The sequence below is a fragment of the Macaca thibetana genome, chromosome 5 (genome assembly GCF_024542745.1).
Source record: "Macaca thibetana thibetana isolate TM-01 chromosome 5, ASM2454274v1, whole genome shotgun sequence".
In the NCBI taxonomy this organism is placed as follows: Eukaryota; Metazoa; Chordata; class Mammalia; order Primates; family Cercopithecidae; genus Macaca; species Macaca thibetana.
Window position 1 is genome coordinate 75,115,186 of NC_065582.1, and position 21,714 is coordinate 75,136,899.

Below are 21,714 nucleotides of genomic sequence, written 5' to 3' on the forward strand. Positions count from 1 at the left end.
GTCTTTTGAAACAGAATCTCATTCTGTTGCCCAGGCTGGAGTCCAGCTGCACAATCTCAGCTCGCTGCAACCTCCAACTGCCAAATTCAAATGATTCTCATGCTTCAACCACCCAAGCAGCTGGGATCACAGATGCATGCCAAGACACCCAGCTAATTTCTGTATTTTTAGTAGAAACGGGGTTTGCCATGTTGCCCAGACTGATCTCCAGCTCCTGGGTTGAAGTTATCCTCCTCCCTTGGCTTCCCAAACTGCTGGGATTACAAGTCTCAGCCGCCACATCTGGCCTATTTTTCAATTTTAAATCCCTATTGGAGGACCTAAATATCACAATTTAAAATATCTGAATATATATGTCTATATTACAAAATATCTTATTGACAAAAACTTAAAATAATGGTTTTTACCTAGTTTATGGAATTGATGAGAGGTAATACTTACAATTATTTTTTAGTGAATCATCAAAGGTTGGATATATTGGATACCACTTCATTTTGCTGATGCCTCTTCTCCAATGTATGAAGGTTTAAACATCATAACTTCCAAATTATATACATAAGCTGAACTATTACAATATCCTTAACATTTTTATAATTGATAAAGTAAACAAATCTTAGAAGAGAAAATAAGGAATTAGAAATCACTATAGAGAAAAACAAAACAGCTGTAATTCAAGTCACCAAAATAATTTTAATATTGCCTTTGTTTCCTCATGGAACAGCTACTGAGCTCAGTTATAATAACATGTGTGAAAATAAATTGTACAATTTATGCAAAATGTTATGGGTGCGTTATTACTATTATTGAGGTCAAGGAGAAATGTAGATTTATGTAAATTAAAATAGAACTTGGAGAGTTTGGCATATCAAATATATAAATCATATTTACTGATGTGTGTGTGTGTGTGTATGGTGTGTATGTAAAACCACTTTTATTGATTTTTTTTTTTTTTTACTTTGAAATTCTCATTGGAGATAATGTGCAAAATTAGGGCTCCTAGTCCACTGTAAAACATGATGTTTTAAAATTATCTTTAAGATCTTAACATTCTTTTCTTTTAGGCACATTTTTTTATGCACCTAAAAATGCCATTTGATGTGCAAAGGAGTCTTCTTGGTGTGAAATTTCAATGTGTGCCTGCATCATTGTTTTCATGCATGGTGATTTGCCAGTCATTAAAAAATGGTAGCTACATTTAGGATTTCTTTTCATTTTAATTTTGGAGAGAAAGCACAGCCCCTATTGTCAACAGTTAAAGAAAAGCATAAAGCAGGCAGATGAAAAAGTGATGCAAAAGACAGCTAGAAAACGGTGGAGGGATAAACTCTGGCTTTCTTTTTACTTTGTTTCACCCAGCCAGGGGAACATAGCTAAAAGTGACTTACAGAAGTGACTCACATCCAAATAACCACAAAGCAAATTATTTTTATACCAAGAAGAAAAAGCAATTCTTAAGAGGGAAAAAAAAATGTTTAAAGAGAAGGAAAGTATTTTATGAGAAATTGCTTTCCTAGATCACTCTGCCTGAAACTATGAACAAACTGACATTTGTAAGCCCCCAAGAATCCTGTCAACCACCAAGACTGTTGGTTCAAATCAGAAAATAAGTTGTGTGGAATTACTTGGGAGAATTATTTTTCTTTTCATCAGGAAGCAAGTGAGAAGAAATCAAAGGACAGACAAAATACAAGTATACAGCATATTTCTAAACAATGGTTGTTATATCTATTTATATAAATGTCAGATACATAAAAGTAAACTGCATTGAGAATTTTAACATGTAAATGTAGCAATGGAATTTATGATAGCAGTTAAGCTGGTTTTCTCAGAGTTGTTTATAATGCCTTTTTTGAAATAATGAGCTCCCTCAAAAAAAAATTCCCCTATAGCATGAATGTCTTAGGATCAATTCTATTTGTACTCTAATATTATTCATAACTCTACCAATCAATGTTGATCCTAACTATTAAAAGTTTACTTACTTCTGTCATCTCTTGTGTCATTGTCAGGAATTAGCATTTGAAGAGACACCACAAAAGGGCCAGGAATGGTGGCTCTTACTTGTAATTCTAGCACTTTAGGAGGCTGATGTGGGAGGATCACTTGAGCCCAGGAGTTTGATACTAGTCTAGGCAACATAGTGAGACCCCCTTGTTGCAAAAAATACAATTAGTTGGGTGTGGTGGCACACACCTATAGTCCCAGCTTCTAGGAAGGCTGAGGTGGGAGGATTGCTTGAACCCAGAAGGTCAGTGAGCTATGATTTCACCATTGCACTCCACCCTGGGTGACAGAGACCCTGTCTCTTAAAATATGTCTACATATTTTTAAAAAGAGACACCAACAAAGAGCATACGAGTTTCTACTTGGACTTCAAAAATATCTGCACTATTTTTACTCTTGTTAAAATGTAACTTCAAAAGGTAAATAAATTATTCTTATTCATATATAAACATGTCAAATATTTTATTTATTTAAGTCATTAATTAAGGACAGAACAATTAAGATGCCAGTACAAATTCAAATGAGAATTTGAAGACAGGTAGATAGACATACAGATATAGATATACAGATATATATATATACACACACACACATATATATATGCAATCAGGAATGTTAAAATGAATTTGTTAATAATTATAAAATGTTAATAATCATAAGCAACAAAATATAATGTTAGGATTCATCTTTTCTAGAGGGTAGAAATCAGTTGTACCTCTCCTGAACAAAATTCATTTCCATTGCTATGGCAAAAATCATTGGTATTACTCTCAATCTTCTACCACTTAACTTCTACACCTATTAAGCTGTAAAACAATCTAGTCAATCATAAGACTCACACCCTTATAGAGTTGATGATCCCCTGAGAGCTGTTAGAACACTCTACCTCTTGGCATTTTCCTAAAAGGAAACCCAGGTATCTCTTTGGCCTGTTTCTAGATCTTGGACAATATGTTCTCAACACTGCATGTAATTTTATTGGACATGTTGTTTTAACTAATCTTATTTTAGTTAATGGATCTCTTTTGGTAACTAGATGAGTCTAAAATTATGAGATCATTTTTCTTGAGGAAAACTAAGATACCTGCCTACCTGACAGGGAACTATGAGATTAATGTAGTATTCTCAAACTTTTAAGAGAGCTATTCATTTCTCTCTTTTTTTTTTTTCATCATTGGCTGAGTTGTTCAAATTGGAATCCCACATGTCATCCTGCCTCTTGTATATTCATCTTCCGCATCCCAAACACATAGATCCATACAGATTCATAAATAAACACACACATATATACATGCATCCCTTATTTGGCCCTGTCACATCTACCTGCAAATTATTTCCTAAAGATCACTTCTCAGAGTCTCCTGGTTCGAAGCCACAGCCCAAACCACAAACATCACTTGCTTTTGCAGCAGCATTCATATTGTTTCCTCTTTGCTACCAAAATTCCATTCTCTCTAAGTCAACCAGAGAGATTTGTAAAACTTAAATTAGATCACATTTCTCCCCAAATTTTTAATGTCTTTGCCATTTCAATGAGAATAAAATACAAATTGCATGACTTGGCCTACAAGGCATGACTTACTCTAATCCCTGCCTACCTCCCTGGCCTTGTTGCCTGCCATCTTCCCTAATTCTGTTCTCCAGCCTGTCTTTCTCTCTGTTCATGAACATACTGATCTGATTCCCAGCTCAGGATCCTTATGTCTACCATTCCTTCTGCTTGAATGACTTTTCCCATATCTGCCCTTGACTGACTCCATCTCATTATTCAGGTGTCAGCTCAAAAGCTACACCCTCAAAGAAGTCTCCCTTCCCACCTTTTTTAATATAACTGCCTTCTGTCACTCTCTGCCATTAGCTTATTTTGCTTTTTCCCATAGCAGTTATCACTAGCTGAATTTTCTTGGTTGCAAAGTGGTTTAATTTTTTTTATCATCTGGCTCCCCCTGTGGGAAGTGAGAAGCCCTGTCTCATCTATACTAGTACCTGGCACAAAGTAGTGTTCACTTAATAGTTTTTAAAAGAAAGGAGAGGTCAATCCCAGGAAAATGTATTTGAGATATTTACAGAGGAATTCTGCTAAGTTGGGGAATCCAAACTGCTTCCTGTCATGTGACGGAACATCACAGAATGGTACTCAGGGCAGTCATGATCCTAGGGCCCTGTGTCGCAGGAGAGCAAGAAGTGTGGCAAGGATTCCTGCACAGGGCTGTGGCAGATAATGTAGGAGTAGGAGACACAAGTCAGATCTTAAGATATGAGCTAAGATATGAAGCACTGATTCAAGAGCATATGATTCCCAAGAGAAAAAACAAGAGCAAAGAGGGTTGAAATTGGAGGCTATGGCACATGCTGGCTACTCTTAACTTTTAAAGTTGTCTAAGCAAGTTTCAGCCCACAGTGATGCACTTTGGCCAAAAGGAGGTTAGTGGCTTCCATATAAACCCTGACACTGATTGGGTTTGAGCTGTATTGGGATCCACCAAAGAGATTCAAAATCTACCTTTATGAATTAATATCTTGGAATTCTTAGTAGAAAGATGTTTTGCACTGCACGTTGTTACTTTTTTTTAATAGCTAGGTAAATTTCTGTCTCATAAGGCAAGATATTTTCTTCACATATATCTATTAGCTGCACCAAAGGGATAACAATTATCTTAGTTATGATAGAACATACATCATGCATCCTATTTAGTAATTTTAAAAGAAACGTGGTAAATTTTCTTCATATTTTTTAAAATCACTTTTCCATTTTAAGAAAAACCTCTGAAATTCTAGCAGCACTGTTTGTTGTACATACGCCAAGTTAAAAAGGAAATCTGGAAAGATCACTCAGAACCACTGCATGCTGAAATTGAAGAACATTCCAAGTTCTTGTTGATTGTATTCTACCTTGTGCTTAAAGGGGAGACGAAAGTCCATGACAGAGATGGCATTCGAAGTGGCCTGTAAATGTGAAAATGGTTCCAGATCAAAGATTTAGTCCAACTAAAGTCCTAGGAGTTATATTGTTTGGGGTTTATTTGGAACAGAGAGGAAATGGGCATTTGTGACTTGGGTTTGCAAAAGGTTGCAGCCATAATTTCAAGAGTCTAGTATTCTTAGATATCTATATTTTGAGTACTTTATAGGTTAACTGGTTTTATTTAGCAGTAGGATTACATCATTGGGCTTTACTTATACAATATTGATCTGGAAGCTGTTTGTTAAATTAATTTGAGCAGAAGTACATGGGAAATGAGAAGTAGGAATGGAAACATAAATTTAGAGACTATTAAGTTCTGCCACAATCTGACCTTCCGTTGCTTTTCCAACCTTTATCACTCACTACTCATTCTTTACATTCCAGTTAAACTTGGCTGTTCTTGCACTCTTCAAATTCACCTCATTTACTTAAGAAGATTCTTTGTAACTGGAATCCAGTCTGCCTTCCTAGGTATCTTAACATTCTAAACAGTCTAGTCATACTTCAAGGATTTCAAGTTGTTGATACTTCTGTTACCTCCTCCACCCTCTACCCCTGAACCTCTGCTTTCTGGAAACATGTCCTTCTTACATGTTTTCACTTTCTAAATCTCCAATTTCTAATCTGTAATAATTAATGTTATCTTCCTCAGAATTCTGCTAAAGTAGATAATGAATGAAAAGATTTTTAAGCATTCTTGTTTTGAATTGTTGCATCTTAACTTGGCAATATTAATTTAACATTTTGCCTTGCTGACAGTAATTTGCATATATAAATTAGTGATTTATCTAGATCATAATTTAATTAACATTGGAAATTATGTGTTTATTTCGTTTCTACTGCAGAGTTTAGTTTGGTGCCTTATACATTATATATTTAATTCCTGTTTTGATTTTGAATTTAATGACATTTTCTAATTTGTAACAGCACATCTATCTTAAATTATTATTTTGATAATGTTCTTAAATGTTCTACAATGTTATTAAATTATGATTTTTGGGGGCTTCTTGGCAATACACTGATACTAGACACAAGTTGTTTGAGGGCATATAGCCATGCCTTCTCGTCTTTGCATTATCCTATTAAATTCCTAGTAAATTTTCTTCCATGTGGTAGAAACCAAATAAACATTTTCTGAATCAAAACATGAACACAAAGAAGTGACTCTTGTATGCTTTAAAATTACTGGAGGTACAAAAAAACTACACTTTGGATTGTTCAAGTATGTAACTGCAAAGTGTTTGTTTTGTTTTGCAACTTTGCAATGTCTTTAGAAACTGAAAAGTGCATTGTATTTTCAGAATATGGAGTGTATTCTCATGTTGCTTCATATATCACATTTATATCTAGAAATAATTCATTCACCTTCTGTAGAAATACATTTGTAGCTTCTACAATGTTCCCAGGTCTGTGAGGAGTGCAGAAGTTTAGATATAGAACCAAATCACAAGATCTATTTGCTCTCTGTCATAACTCTTTGAAGGCTACTTAGCTACCAGACCACCTTCTTTTTCTCTGTAACCTGGAGGTTTACTTCAGAGAGGACATTGAAGAAAATGGAAGAGAATAAAGAAATCAGTTGTGTAAAGGACCTCTAAGACCTTACTCTAAGAGTAATTTGCCTTAACACATATGCCCAGACTCCACAAGTATGCATGTTGCCTGTAAAAAAAATTTGAATTCAAGATGAAAAAAAATTATCTTATTTTAAAATTTTAACCCATTTTGAATTTACTCTTTAATGTAACTCTTCTTAGAGCCAGTTCTACACATAGTTTTAGAGTGGGAGAAATCCGACTTTGGTAGTTCCACCTCCTTCTTTGGATACTCTGTCTTTATCCACATTTTTTTTTTGTAAGTTCCGGGGTACATGTGCAGGATGTGCAGATTTGTTACATAGTTAAAGGTGTGCCATGGTGGTTTGCTGCACCTGTCAAAACATCACCTAAATATTAAGCACAGCATGCATTAGCTATTTTTTCCTGTTGCTCTCCCTCCCCACAACCCCTACCCTCTACAGGCCCCAGTGTGTGTTGTTCCCCTCCTTAGGCATGTGTTCCTATTGTTCAACTTCCACTTGTAAGGAAGAACATGCACTGTTTGGTTTTCTGTTCCTGCATTAGTTTGCTGAGGATAATGGTTTCCAGCTCCATCCATGTCCCTGCAAAGGACATGATCTCATTCCTTTTTAAGGCTGCATAGTATTCCATGGTGTATATGTACCACATTTTCTTTATCCAGTCTATCAATGATGGTCATTTGGGTTGATTCCATGTGTTTGCTATTGTGAATAGTGCTGCAATGAACATATGCATGCATGTATCTTTATAACAGAATGATTTATATTCTTTTGAGTATAAGCCCAGCAATGAGATTGCTGGGGCAAGTAGTATTTTTGGTTCGAGGTCTTTGAGGAATCACCACCCTATCTTCCACAATGGTTGAACTAATTTACATTTCCACCAGCAGTGTAAAAGTGTTCTTATTTCTCCACAGCCTCGCCAGCATCTCTTGTTTCTTGATGTTTTAATAATTGCCATTCTGACTGGCATGAGATGGTATCTCATTGTGGTTTTGATTTGCATTTCTCTAATGATCAGTGATGTTGAGCTCTTTTCATATGTTTGTTGGCCACATAAACGTCTTCTTTTGAGGAATGTTTGTTCATCTACTTTACCCCATTTTTAATGGGGTAGTTTTTTTTTTTTTTTTTTTCCTTGTAAATTTGTTTAAATTCTTTGTAGATTCTGGATACCTCTGTAATCTACCTTTGTAGATTCTGGATATTACATCATTACAGATGGACAGATTGCAAAAATTTTCTCATATTCTGTAGGTTGCCTGTACACTCTGATGATAGTTTCTTTTGCTGTAGAGAAGCTCTTTAGTTTAATTAGATTCCATTTGTCAATTTTTGCTTTTGCTGCAATTGTTTTTGATGTTTTCATCATGAAATCTTTGCCCATGCCTATGTCCTAAATGGTATTGCCTAGATTTTCTTCTAGGGTTTTTATGGTTTGGGGTTTTACACTTAAGTCTTTAATTGGTCTTGAGTTAATTTTTGTATAAAATGTCCTAAGGAAGGGGTCCAGTTTCAATTTTCTGCATGTGGCTAGCCAGTTCTCCCAGCACCATTTATTACATAGGGAATCCTTTCCCCATTGCTTGTTTTTGTCAGGTTTTTTGAAGATCAGATGGTTGTAGATGTGTGATCTTATTTCTGAGTTATCTATTCTGTTCCATCGGTCTGTGTCTGTTTTTGTACTAGTACCATGCTGTTTTGGTTACTGTATCCTCACAGTATAGTTTGAAGTCATAGCATGATACTTCCAGGTTTGTTCTTTTTACTTAAGATTATTCTGGGTATACCAGCTCTTCTTTGGTTCAATATGAATTTTAAAGTAGTTTTTCTAATTCTCTGAAGAATGTCAATGGTAATTTAATGGGAATACAATTGAATCTGCAAATTACTTTAGTCAATATGTCCATGTTCATATTGATTCTTCCTATCCATGAGCATGGAATGTTTTTCAATTTGTTTTTGTCCTCTCTGATTTCCTTGAGCAGTGGTTTGTATTTCTCCTTGAAGAGGTCTTTCCCTTCCCTTATTAGCTGTATCCTTAGATATTTTATTCTCTTTGTAGCAATTGTGAATGGGAGTTCATTCATGATTTGGTTCTCTGCTTCTCTGCTGCTGGTGTATAGGAATGCCTGTGATTTTTGCACATTGATTTTGTATCCTGAGACTTTGCTTAAGTTACTTATCAGCTTAAGTAACTTTTAGGCTGAGATGATGGGATTTTCTAGATATAGGATCATGTCATTTGCAAACACAGACAATTTGACCTCCTCTGTTTCTATATGAATACACTTTCTTTCTTTCTCTTGCCTGATTGCCCTGGTCAGAACTTCCAATACTATGTTGAATAGGAGTGGTGAGAAAGGGCATCCTTTTCTTGTGGCCATTTTAAGGAGAATGCTTCCAGCTTTTGCTAATTCAGTATGATATTGACTGTGGGTTTGTCATAAATGGCTCTCATTATTTTGAGGTATGCTCCATCAATACCTACTTTATTATCCATATTTTCTAGGCATCTGGAGCTTTTCTGTGGCTTTGATTCAGCAGGATCTAATTCTTCCTAAGGGTTCGTGTTCTTGTGTGTCACTACAGGCTCATTAGCATGATTTGAACAATTATTCGTGGTCAAAAGTGGTGGAAAAAGTATAACATAAATAATGTGTGAACATTGAGAATCTCTGGCCCTTGCATAGAGCAGATATTGAAGGAAATGAATCTTCCCAGTACCACTGAAATTATAACCAGAATATGTTCATAATCAGTGAATATTACTTATTGAGTGAACACATTTATTAATAAATGATAGTATATGCTTTTCTATATTGGTTAATTTTCTTTGAAAATAGTTTTGTGTATGTGTTGAATTTTACAAGATTGCGTGCTCTTAGCTGCAGTAATGTTCTTGTGTTCTCAGACTCAGTACAGTATAATGAAAAGCAAGGACGTGAACATATGAACAGATGTTAAAGACACATTAATATTTTATCTGAAATAACGAAATGTTTATTGTATTCTCAAAGGTGATTTTTTTTAACATTTTGCTTCATTATTATTCTGCTTTTATGAGTTCCAAAATAAAAATACTTTGGTATTTGAGCTATAATAAAGTAGCATCACCTTTATGATTAATGACAGTGCCCTTCTAATTATTTTTAGATTAAGGAAAGCCTACAATGAATCTGATTCTGATTTGACAGGGAGGCATGCTGCCTTTTAAAATATTTTTAATAACTAATTTTGTGGTTAGATTATTTTAGTGTAGTAAAAAAGTAGAACTGAATTTTTTTTTAAACTTAGTTCATTTTCATTCTAGCTGTTAAAAGTTTGTCTTCTTTACATAGCAACATTCTCTAGTCAAATCAAAATGTTTAATGTCTTGATGGGTTATAGTGGAGAAGATTATGTTGTCTTCATTTTATGAACATGAATTATAAACAAAATCTGTAATTTTTTGTATTATTTTTCTGGTTTTTAGTACTTAAATCCCATATAGTATCCTGCCCAATGACACATAAAACATAAAAATTCAACAAATATCACTTATCAGTGATGAGTCTATTTTTCAAGGCAAATTTACTTGTTTATAATAGTTAATTTTACTGTCTTATCCACTCTGCCATGCTTCTACATTAATGCTTTTACTAATGTTGCACCATTTGGGTTACATGTGCATCAGGCACTGTACAATACATCAACACAGTGATAAAGATGCCAGAAAAGGCCCTGGCTGCATGGAGCCTGACATCCTAGTGGGCAGTGAATGAGGGGCAAGTAACAACAGTATGATCATTTTAGAATATGCTAAAATGGAAATGAACAAGCTGATTTGATAGTAAATACTATTTAACATTCAACATTCACTTCTTCATGTATTTATACATTTATTTGTTGAATAGCTATTATGTACACCAGAAATTACAAATTCAAGTGTTTATATATGAAGTGTGGGAAGCACCTACCTAATGGAAGTCATACATGTGTTTTTCAAGTAGTCTTCATTTCATATTTTACTGCTAAATCAGATTCTCCCTTGGAATACATCTGACCCACTTCTGGTTACCACAACGTGCAAATGTCTTTTTTGGGGGGATAGCAGATACATCCTTTTTCTTTTGAATGGCAGCCTGTTCCATGGACATATATACACAGAAAATGCATTCATCTACTTATTTACTCATTCATTCAATGACCTTTTAAGTGATAATTTTATTTCAGAATGTATGTACAAAGGGGACAGCCACAATGGTAAGACTCAGATACTACTCTTTACTAGCTTATAAGCCACATGACGTGAACCCTTTCCTTATTTTTCTGTCTAGTCAGCCAGAACTAGCTTCCTCCTCTTTAGAACACCCAAAGGGTTTTCTGTCTCGTGTACATTTCTATGTCTTGTCCTTCTTATTTAGCTCCTTTTTATATATCTTGCTTGACATTCCTCACGGCAGCAAAAACTGTGCCTTACTCACCGAAGCTGCTCCATAAATATTTACTATATGAATGAGGAAAAGATCAAACTAAGTCAGAGCTGTTGTCCAAATGATCACAGTGCTTTTTGTAGGTGAAAACATCATATTTTGCATTTATTTACATTGCAAATTATCACGAGGATATAACAGACAGTACCTTCTCCAATTATTTGGTTTTGACATTTAATTTCCTGACTAGCTATCCTTAGTTAATTACCTCAGTGTTGAAAGAATGTTTAAAATACATTTTAAAGTTTTATACAGACTTTCAGAAGGAAAGTAATTTGAAATCCAGACATTGTTAATTCCCATTTTAGGGAAAGTTTGAGAATCATAGTATATACTTAGGCTAAATGGGAAAGTAGAGAAATAATTGACCAATCCATCAAATTAAGAAAATAGATTAATTTCTAATTCAGATTTGTACTGGAAAAGTGGCTTAGTTTGCTCTTATTTCTTGGGTCAATTCATATTCCAGTGTAGTAAAAGATAAATCCCAAGGTTTAGAATACACAATTTAAAATTATTAATTAAGAAATTTTTTGTTGATACCTACTAGACATATATATTTTCAGGGTGCATGTGAAATTATATTAAAGTATCACATTTATGTTTATATTATATTTATATTAAATTATCTCATGTAGCCTGAAAATATGCACATCTAATAGGTATCAATAAAATACACTCATATAATCCAGTCAAGGTAAATGGGATATTCATCTTAAATATTCATCTTCATAATAGGAACATTCAAATTATTCTCTTCTAGCTATTTGGAAATGTACAATTAATTAATATTGACTATAGTCACCTTACTGACTTTACTGGTGATCACCAATCTACTCTCAATCTACTTCAATCTCAAAGACATGATATTTTTTAGCTCCCATATATGAGTGGAAACATGCAAAATTTATCTTTCTGTGCCTGACCTCTTTTACTTAATATAAAGACCTACAATTCCATCCATGTTGCTGGAAATGACAGGAGTTAATTCTTTTTTATTGATGAATAATTCTCTTGTGTATACCTATATACCACATTTTTTATCTATTAATGAACATTTAGGTTGATTTCATATTTTGATTATTACAAATATTGCTGCAATAAACATGGGAGTGCAGATGTAACTTCAATATATTGAGTATACACCCAGCCGTGGAATTTGCTGGATTACATGGTAGCTCTAGTTTTAGTTGTTTGGGAAACCTCCATACTGTTTTCCATAGTGGGTGTACTAGTGTATATTTCCACCAGCAGTGTACAAAGTTCCCTTTCTCCACATCCTTGCCAGCATCCGTTATTTAATGTCTTTTTGATATAAGTCATTTTAATTGGGGTGTATCTTAATTTTGTGTCCTGCAACTTTACTGAATTCCTTTATCAATTCCAACAGTTTTTTGGTAGTCTTCAGGCATTTCTAAATACAAGACCATGTTGTCTGCATGCAAGGTAAATTTGACTTCTTTTTTGCCAATTTGGATGCATTTTCTTTCTTTCTCTTGTCTAATTGCTCTGGCCAGGACTTCCACTATTATGTTTAATAAACATAATTCTGCAAAAATGCTAAAAACAGGAATCCTTGTGCTGTTTCAGATCTTAGAGGAAAAGCTTTTAATTTTTCCTTGTTCAGTATGATGTTGACTATGGGTTTATCATATATATGGCTTTTATTATTTTAAAGTATGTTCCTTCATACCCAGTTTAGTGAAGGTTTGTCATATGTTGAATTTTATCGGAAGTTTTTTCAGCATCTATTAAAATCATAATATGGGTTTTTTCCTTGCTTCTGTTAATGTGATATAATTTATTGTGATAATTATTCTGTTAATATAAGTAATTCATTCATTTACTTATTTTGAGCCATCCTTGCATCCCTAGGATGAAATCCCACTTGATGATTGTGAAAACCTTTTTAATGAGGAGTTGAATTGAGTTTGCCAGGATTTGTTGATAATTTTTGCATCCCTGTTCATCACTGATATTGGCCTGTAGTTTTCCTTTTTTGTTGTATGTCTGTCTGGTTTTGGTATCAGAGCAACACTGGCCTGGTAGCATGAGCTTTAATGCATTCTCTTTTCTTCTATTTTTTTTTTTTTTTTTGAAGATTTTTAGTAGAATTAGTAATGGTTTCTCTTTAAATGTTTGATAAAATTCACCAGTGAAGCCATGAGGGTTTTTCTTAGATGAGAGACATTTTATTACAGTTTCGATCTCATTACCTATAGGTTTGCTGAGATTTTCTGTTTCTTCATGGTTCTATTTTGGCAGGCTGTATGCATCTACCAATTTATCCATGTATTCTAGGTTTTCTAACTTGTTGGCATAAAGTTGTTTGTAATAGTCTCTAAAGATTCTTTATATTACTGTGGTCTCATTTGTTATGTCTCCTTTTTTGTTTCTGATTTTATTTATTTAGGTCTTCTCTGTTTTCTTTTTAGTCTAGTTTAAAGTTTGTCAATTCTGTTTATCTCTTCAAAATACCAACTTTTCACTTAAGTGATCTTCTGTATTGTTTTGTTAGCTCAATTTTACTTATTTACAATCTGACCTTTAGTATTTCTTTTCTTCTACTAAGGTTGAGTTTAATTTGCTCTTGCTTTTCTATTTCTTAAGGTGCATCATTAGATTGTTTATCTGAAGTTTTTCTACTTTTTTTACATAGGCATTTATTGCTATAAACTTTCCTCTTCATACTGTTTTTGCTGTGTTCCATAGATTTGGGTATGTTATATATCAATTTTAATTTGTTTGGAGAAAATTTAAATTTCTCTTCTTAATTTATTCTTTGACCCACTGGTCATTCAGGAGCATGTGTTTGTGCAGTTTCCAAGGTTCCCCTTGCAGTTGATTTCTGGTTTTATTCCATATTGGTCAAAAAAGATATTTGATATGATTTCTACTGTATTGGATTTTTCGAGACTTGTTTTGTTGCCTAAGATATGGCCTATTCCGGAAAATGTTCCATTTGCTGATGAAAATAATATGTATTCTGGGTTAAACATTTTGTATATGTCAATTAGGGCTCTTAGTCTAATGTCTAGTTTAACTTTTTTGTTGTTGTTGATTTTCTATCTGGATAATTTGTCTATTACTGAGAGCGGGGTGTTGAAGTTCCCTACTGTGATTACATTACAGTTCATCACTACCTTTAGATCTACTAATATTTGCTTTATATACATGGGAGCTCTGGTGTTCAGTGCATAGATATTTACAGTTGTAGTCTCTTGCTAAATTGGCCACTTTATCATTACACGGTGACCTTTTTTGTCAGTTTTTACTGTCTCTGATTTGTAGTCTATTTTTATCTGATATAAGTGTAGAAAGTATAGCTACTCCTGGTCTTTTTAAGTTTCTAGTTGCATGGACTATCTTTTTCCATTCCTTTGCTTTCAGTTTATGTGGGTCATTATAGTTGAAGTCTTGGTTTCTTGCAAGCAGCATGGAAGTATACAGTTCCAGCCATAGTTTGTTTATTTGTTATGAATTCTCATCATTCTCTACTGATTGGGATTAATTATTTCATGACACCTGTGTTTACATTTTGGTTTATTTTGATTCAGGTATTAAAATTACATTTTAGTGTCTCCTGGATCGAGCTAATCCTTGTGTTTCCATTCGATTCTAATTGTTATTATTATTTTTTATATCTATTATTTATTTGGTCTTGCAATTATTACCTTTTTCTTGCAAATACCCTGAGCCCCTTGACATGAGGTCCTGCCTGCATGTAAGGCTTGCTTGCTCAGAGAAGAAACATATTTAACCTCTCCAGATTCCAAAATAATTTAAAATGTATTTTTAATCATAACTGGTAAAATTAGTTTACTGAAGACATTCACTTTTATAGAAATACTAGTAACATAAAATGAGGCATGGAGTATGGGAGATTACATCTTCTTTGTTAAGGGTGGCATTACTCTACTGTAAGCAGATGGAAACAATGGCTGCTCCTTTCATAGCTCAAATAGCCTCCTTCTTCTGTACCCTTTATGTTGTGGTTATCTCATTAATTCCTTTTCCTTCTTCTTTTCACTTAATCTTGGATCACAGTAGGTCCAAGAGGAGAGTAAAGTTGTTAATGAAGAGGAATATTCTATTCTTGTTTTTCTTCTTGCTTAAAATGTAGAATGTCAACCAAAGTAAAAGGATAGCCTTTTATGTACATTTATTTATACTTCAAAATTTTAGAATTAAGTTATAAAAAAAAAAGTTCACTTTCAAACTGGGGGCTGTAATAATTTACTAATAATAAAAACTACCAATTATTGAATGGTTATTGTGATGGTTAATATGGGATGTCAATTTGATTGGATTGAAGGATACAAAATATTAATCCTGAGTATGTCTGTGAGGGCGTTGCTAAAGGAGATTAACATTTGAGTCTGGCAACCCACCCTTAATCTGGTGGGCACAATCTAATCAGCTGGCAGCGAATATAAAGCAGGCAGAAAAACATGGAAAGGTGAGACTGGCCTAGCCTCCAAGCCTACATCATTCTCCCATGCTGCATACTTCCTGTGCTCAAATATCAGACTCCAAGTCCTTCAGTTTTGGGACTCTGACTGACTCTCCTTGCTCCTTAGCTTGCAGACAGCCTATTGTGGGACCTTGTGATTGGGTAAGTTAATACTTACTAAACTCCCATTTCTATTAGTTCTGTCCCTCTAGAGAACCCTGACTAATACAGATTTGTGTACCAGGGATGTCTCTAGAGGAATAGAATATTAAGGATAGAGTTCTTTCATTGGTTTTGGGGTTTCTGGAGTTGGCTCCTTAATTTGATTAGACCCCAAAATGCTAAGGACTCTACTTCTAATAGCATAGAGAACACTGATAGCCCTTGACATGAACTGTTTAGACAGTTGTGCAAAATCAATGCATTTGACACTCCTGATTCACTCACTACTTGTGAGAGGCAAGGAGTTTAGTGACTTTATACATAATACCTTTGACCATATGTGGAGAACCAAGGAACATAATTAAGCTGGTTGGTTGTTCCTAAGTTCAGTTGACAAACTGATGAAAGAAAATGATGAACTAAGAGATTCTGTCCCATGGCTTCAGAAGTTGATACTGAGCCTCAACTCTGCTAAGATTGCCCTGAGTGAGAGTCTTATCTCCTGTAGAGAAAGAGCTGAAATTGTGGAAAAACAGACACAAACTCTTATCATGAGAGTGGCTGACATGCCAAAAAAGGTGCATGCAGAGCCTCACCAGGTGTCTACTGTTAAAGTGAGGGCATTGATTGGAAAAGAATGGGACCCTACAACTTGGAATGGGGACGTGTGTGTGGACCCTGATAAAGCTGGGGACACTGAGTTTGTAAACTCTGATGAACCTTTTTTGCCGAAAGGGACAACTTCCCCATCCCCAGTAGTGGCAACATCCCGCCCGCCCCAACCCATGCTGCCATCAGCCTTTCCACCTTTGTCTGAGGAGATAAACCCTGTGCTGCCTGAGGCAACAGTGATGTTCTCCTCTGAGGCAGTTGCCGGGCAAGATAATGATTCTCCTCAAGAGCCACCCCAACACCCCTGTTTCTTTCTAGACCTATAACTAGACTAAAGTCCCAGTGGGCCCCTAGAGGTGAGTTTCAGAGAGTAACCCATGAGGAGATGTGCTACACTCGAAAAGTATGTTTTGAATTCTCTAATTTATATAAACAGCAATCTGGAGAAGAGGCATGGGAATGGATATTAAGGGTACTGGATAATGGTAGAAGAAACAGAGTTGGATCAGGCTAAATTTCTTGATTTGGGCCCACTAAGTAGGGACTCTGCTTTGAATATTACAGCTCGAGGAGTCAAAACAGGTTTTAATTGTTTATTTGTTTGGTTAGCTAAATATGAATTTAAAGATGGTCCACTGTGAGCGAAGTGGAATGCCTGATCTCCCCTGGTTTAATGTAGAGGAAGGGATCCAAAGGCTTAGGGAGATTGGGATGGTGGAGTGGATCTGTCACTTTAAACCTATTCATCCCAGCTGGGAGGGTCTAGAAGACATACCCTTGATCAGTGCCTTGCAAAACAGATTTGTGAGGGCAGTACCTGCATCTTTGAAGAGCCCTGTAATTTCTCTTCGCTGTATGTCAGATCTAACAGTGGGAACCACAGTCACTCAACTACAAAATGTAAACACAATGGGAATAATTGGATCCTGAGGTGGCAGGGGCCAACTGGCAGCACTCAACCATCAAAGGCAAGGTGGGTGTAGCCACCATAATGGACAGCAGAGACAAAGCTGCAATCAGAATGGCCTGACTCGTGTAGACCTCTAGCACTGGCTAATTAATCACAGTGTTCCTAGAAGTGAAATTGATAGGAAGCCTACTGCATTCCTACTTAATTTATATAATGAGAAAACTTCTGGGTCGAATGGACAAAAGACTATTTTGAATTCTAAAAACAGAGAATCACAGCTCCTCAATCAATTTCCAGACTTTATCCAGTTTACACATCCCAAACCCCTTGAATGAAGGGGAGGCTGGTTCCTCTTGAGCAAGGACCCCACTACATTACAGAATCTTTCTCCCATCCTTCCCTAAGGAGACTTCCGGCCTTTTACAAGGGTAACTGAGCATTGAGGAAAGGGAAATAATCAGACATTTCTGGGACTACTGGACACTGGCTCTGAGCTGACATTAATTCCGGGGAACCCAAAACATCCTGTGGTCCTCCAGTTAAAGTAGGGGCTTATGAAGGTCAGGTAATTAATGGGAATTTAGCTCAGGTCTGACTCACAGCAGGTACAATGTGTCCCCAGACTCATTCTGTGGTCATTTCCCCAGTACCAGAATGCATAACTGGCATAGACATACTTAGCAGCTGTCAGAACCCACACATTGGCTTCCTGACTGGTAGGGTAAGGGCTATTATGGTGGGAAAGGCCAAATGGGATCCATTAAAGCTGCCTCTACCTAGAAAAATAGTGAGTCAAAAATAATATTGTGTCCCTGGATGGATTGCAGAGATTAGTGTCACCATCAAGGACTTGAAAGATGCAGGGGTGGTGATTCCCACCACATCCCCATTGAACTCTTCCATTTGGCCTGTGTAGAAGACAGATGGATCTTGGAGAATGACAATGGATTCTCCTAAGCATAAGCAGGTAGCTGATTCCAACTGTAGCTGCTGTACCAGATGTGGTTTCATTGCTTGACAAAATTAATACATCTCCTGGTACCTGGTATGCAACCACTGACTTGCCAAATGCCCTTTTCTCCATTCCTGTCCATAAGGTCCCCCAGAAGCAATTTTCCTTCAGCTTGTAAGGCCAACAATATATCTTTACTGTCCTATGTCAGGGGTATATCAACTCTCCAGCTTTGTGTGATAATCTTATTCAGAGAGAACTTGATCACTTCTTGTTTCTGCAAGATATCACCCTGGTCCATTACATTGATGACATTATGCTGATTGGATTCAGTGAACAAGAAGTAGCAAACACACTAAACTTATTGGTGAGACAGTTGTGTGTCAGACGATGGGAAATAAATCCAACTAAAATTCAGGGACCTTCTACCTCAGTAAAATTTCTATGAGTCCAGTGGTGTGGGCGCCAGTGGAGTGAGGTCTGTCATGATATTCCTTCTAAGGTGAAGGATAAGTTGCCGCATTTGGCCCCTCCTACAACCACGGCTAATGGATTTTTGAGGCAACACATTCCTCATTTAGGTGTGTTACTCTGACCCTTTTATTGAATGACCCAAAAGGCTACGAGTTTTGAGTGGGGTCCAGAACAAGAGAACTCTCTGCAACAGGTCCAGGCTGCTGTGCAAGCTGCTCTGCCACTTGGACCATATGACCCAGCAGATTCAATGGAGTTTGAGGTGGCAGTGGCAGATAGGGATGCTGTTTGGAGCCTTTGTCAGGCTCCCGTAAGTGAATCACAGCAGAAGCCTCTAAGATTTTGGAGCAGGACCCTGCCATCTTCTGCAGATAACTACTCTCGTTTTGAGAGACAGCTCTTGACCTGTTACTTGGCTTTGGTGGAAACTGAACATTTGACTATGGGTCATCAAGTCACCATGTGACCTGAAGTGCCTGTCATGAACTGGGTGCTTTCTGACCCATCTACCCATAAAGTGGGTTGTGCACAGCAGCATTCCATCATCGAATGGAAGTGGTATGTACATGATCTAGCTCTAGTAGGTCCTGAAGGCACAAGTAAGTTACATGAGGAAGTGGCTCAAATACCAATGGTCTCCAATCCTGCCACCCTGCCTTCTCTCCCCAGCATGCACCAATGGCCTTATGGGGAGTTCCCTATGATCAGTTGATAAAGGAAGAGAAGACTAGGGTCTGGTTCATAGTAGTTCTGCACAATATGCAGAAACCACCCAAAAGTGGACAGCTGCAGCACTCTAGCTCCTTTCTAGGACATCCCCAAAGGACAGAGGTGAAGGGAAATCTTCTAGTGGGCAGAAATTTGAGGAGTGCACCTGGTTGTGCACTTTGCATGGAAGGAGAAATGGCTGGATGTGTAATTATATACTGTTTCATGGGTTGTCGCCAATGGTTTGGATGGATGGTCAGGGACTTGGAAGAAGCATGACTGGAAAATTGGTGACACAGAAATTTGGGGAATAGGTTTGCGGATGGACCTCTCTGAGTGGTCAAAAACTGTGAAGATATTTGTATCCCATGTGAGTGCTCACCAACAGGTGACCTCAGCAGAGGAGGATTTTAATAATCAAGTGGATAGGGTAACCCATTCTGTAGACACCACTCAGCCTCTTTCCCCAGCCATCCCTGTCATTGCCGAATGGGCCCATGAACAAAGTGGCCATGGTGGCAGGGATGGAGGTTATGCATGGGCTCAGCAACATGGACTTCCATGCACCAAGGCTGACCTGGCTACAGCTACTGTTAAGTGCCCAATTTGCCAGCAGCAGAGACCAACACTGAGCCCTGGATATGCTGATCAGCCAGCTACATGGTGGCAGGTTGATTATATTGGACCTCTTGCATCATGTAAAGGGCAGAGGTTTGTCCTCACTGGAATAGACATTTATTCCAGATATGGCTTTGCCTATCCTGCACACAATGCTTCTGCCAAGACTACCATCTGTGGGTTCGTGGGATGCCTCATCCACCATCATGGTATTCCATACAGTATTGCCTCTGACAAAGGCACTCACTTTACAGCTAAAGCAGTGTGGCAGTGGACTCACGCTCATGGAATTCATTGGTCTCACCCTGTTCCCTATCATCCTGAAGCAGCTAGATTGATAGAATGGTGGAATGGCCTTTTGAAATCACAATTACAACGCTAACTAGGTGACAATACTTTGCAGGGCTGGGGCAAAGTTCTCCAGAAGGCCATGTATGCTCTGAATCAGTGTCCAATATATGGTACTGTGTCTCCCATAGCCAGGATTCACGGGTCCAGGAATCAAGGGGTGGGAGTGGAATAGGTACCATTCGCCATCACCCCTAGTGATCCACTAGCAAAATTTTTGCTCCCTGTTCCTGCGACATTACCTTCTGCTGGCCTAGAGATCTTACTTCTAGAGGGAGGAACACTGCCACCAGGAGACTTAAAGATTCTATTAAACTGGAAGTTAAGAGTGTCACCTGGACACTTTGGGTTCCTCCTACCTTTAAGTCAACAGGCTAAGAAAGGAGTTAGTGTTGGCTGGGGTGATTGACCCGGACTATCAAGATGAAATTAGTCTACTACTCCATAATGGAGGTAAGGAAGAGTATGCATGGATACAGGAGGTCCATTAGGTTGTCTCTTAGTATTACCACGCCCTGTGATTAAGGTCAATGGGAAACTATAACAGCCCAATCCAGTCAGAACTACAAATGTTCCAGACCCCTCAGGAATGAAGGTTTGGGTCAGTCCACCAGAAGAAAAAAAAAAAAAAAAACACAACCTGCTGAAGTGCTTGCAGAGGGCAAAGGTAATACAGAATGTGTAGTAGAAGAAGGTAGTCAATATCAGCTAGGACCACGTGACCAGCTGCAGAAACAAGGACTGTAACTGTCATGAGTACTTCCTCCCTCTTTTGTTAAGAACATGTTTGTGCATGTATAACACTTATGCTAAGAAAATATCTTCATTTTATTTTCTTTTCCTTTATCATGTGTCACGCCATTCTCTCCCCTCAGCCTCCCGAGTAGCTGGGACTACAAGAGTTTTTTTATTTTTTTGACGAGTTTTTAAGTATTGTTTTTTAAGCTTTATTTTCATAAGATTTATTGACTTTTAAGTAAACTTTATGTAATAGTGTTTGAGTGGGGATTGGTGCACTTCTGGTTGTATGAAGGATAGTTGTATTATGTTAGGTGTAATTATGACCTTATTATTGTCTTATTTGAAGATTATCAGGAGATGTGTATGGGTTCAAGTTGACAAGGGGTAGACTTGTGATGGTTAATACTGAGTGTCAACTTGATTGGATTGAAGGATACAAAGTATTGATCCTGGGTGTATCTGTGAGGGTGTTGCCTAAAGAGATTAACATTTCAGTCAGTGGGCTGGGAAAGACGGACCCACCCTTAATCTGGTGGGCACCATCTAATCACTTGCCAGTGAATACAAAGCAGGCAGAAAAACGTGAAAAGGAGAGACTGGCCTAGCCTCCCAGCCTAAATCTTTCTTCCATGCTGGATGCTTCCTGCCCTTGAACATTGGACTCCAAGTTCTTCAGTTTTGGGACTCTGACTGGCTCTCCCTGCTCCTCAGCT

The 21,714-nt window shown here is 37.0% G+C and overlaps 1 protein-coding gene and 1 long non-coding RNA gene across 3 annotated transcripts in view; one reads left to right on the forward strand and one right to left on the reverse strand.

Moving 5' to 3' along the window:
- The window catches only part of ARSJ (arylsulfatase family member J), a 77,398-nt gene that overhangs the window by 32,557 nt on the left and 23,127 nt on the right, over positions 1-21,714 (forward strand). The gene's annotated exons all lie outside the window — the stretch shown is intronic.
- Positions 671-21,714, reverse strand: part of LOC126955637 (uncharacterized) — a 90,529-nt gene continuing 69,485 nt past the window's right edge. Inside the window, exon 4 of the long non-coding RNA XR_007726007.1 lies at positions 671-4,950. This is a non-coding gene — a long non-coding RNA (uncharacterized LOC126955637). The remainder of the gene's footprint in view (positions 4,951-21,714) is intronic.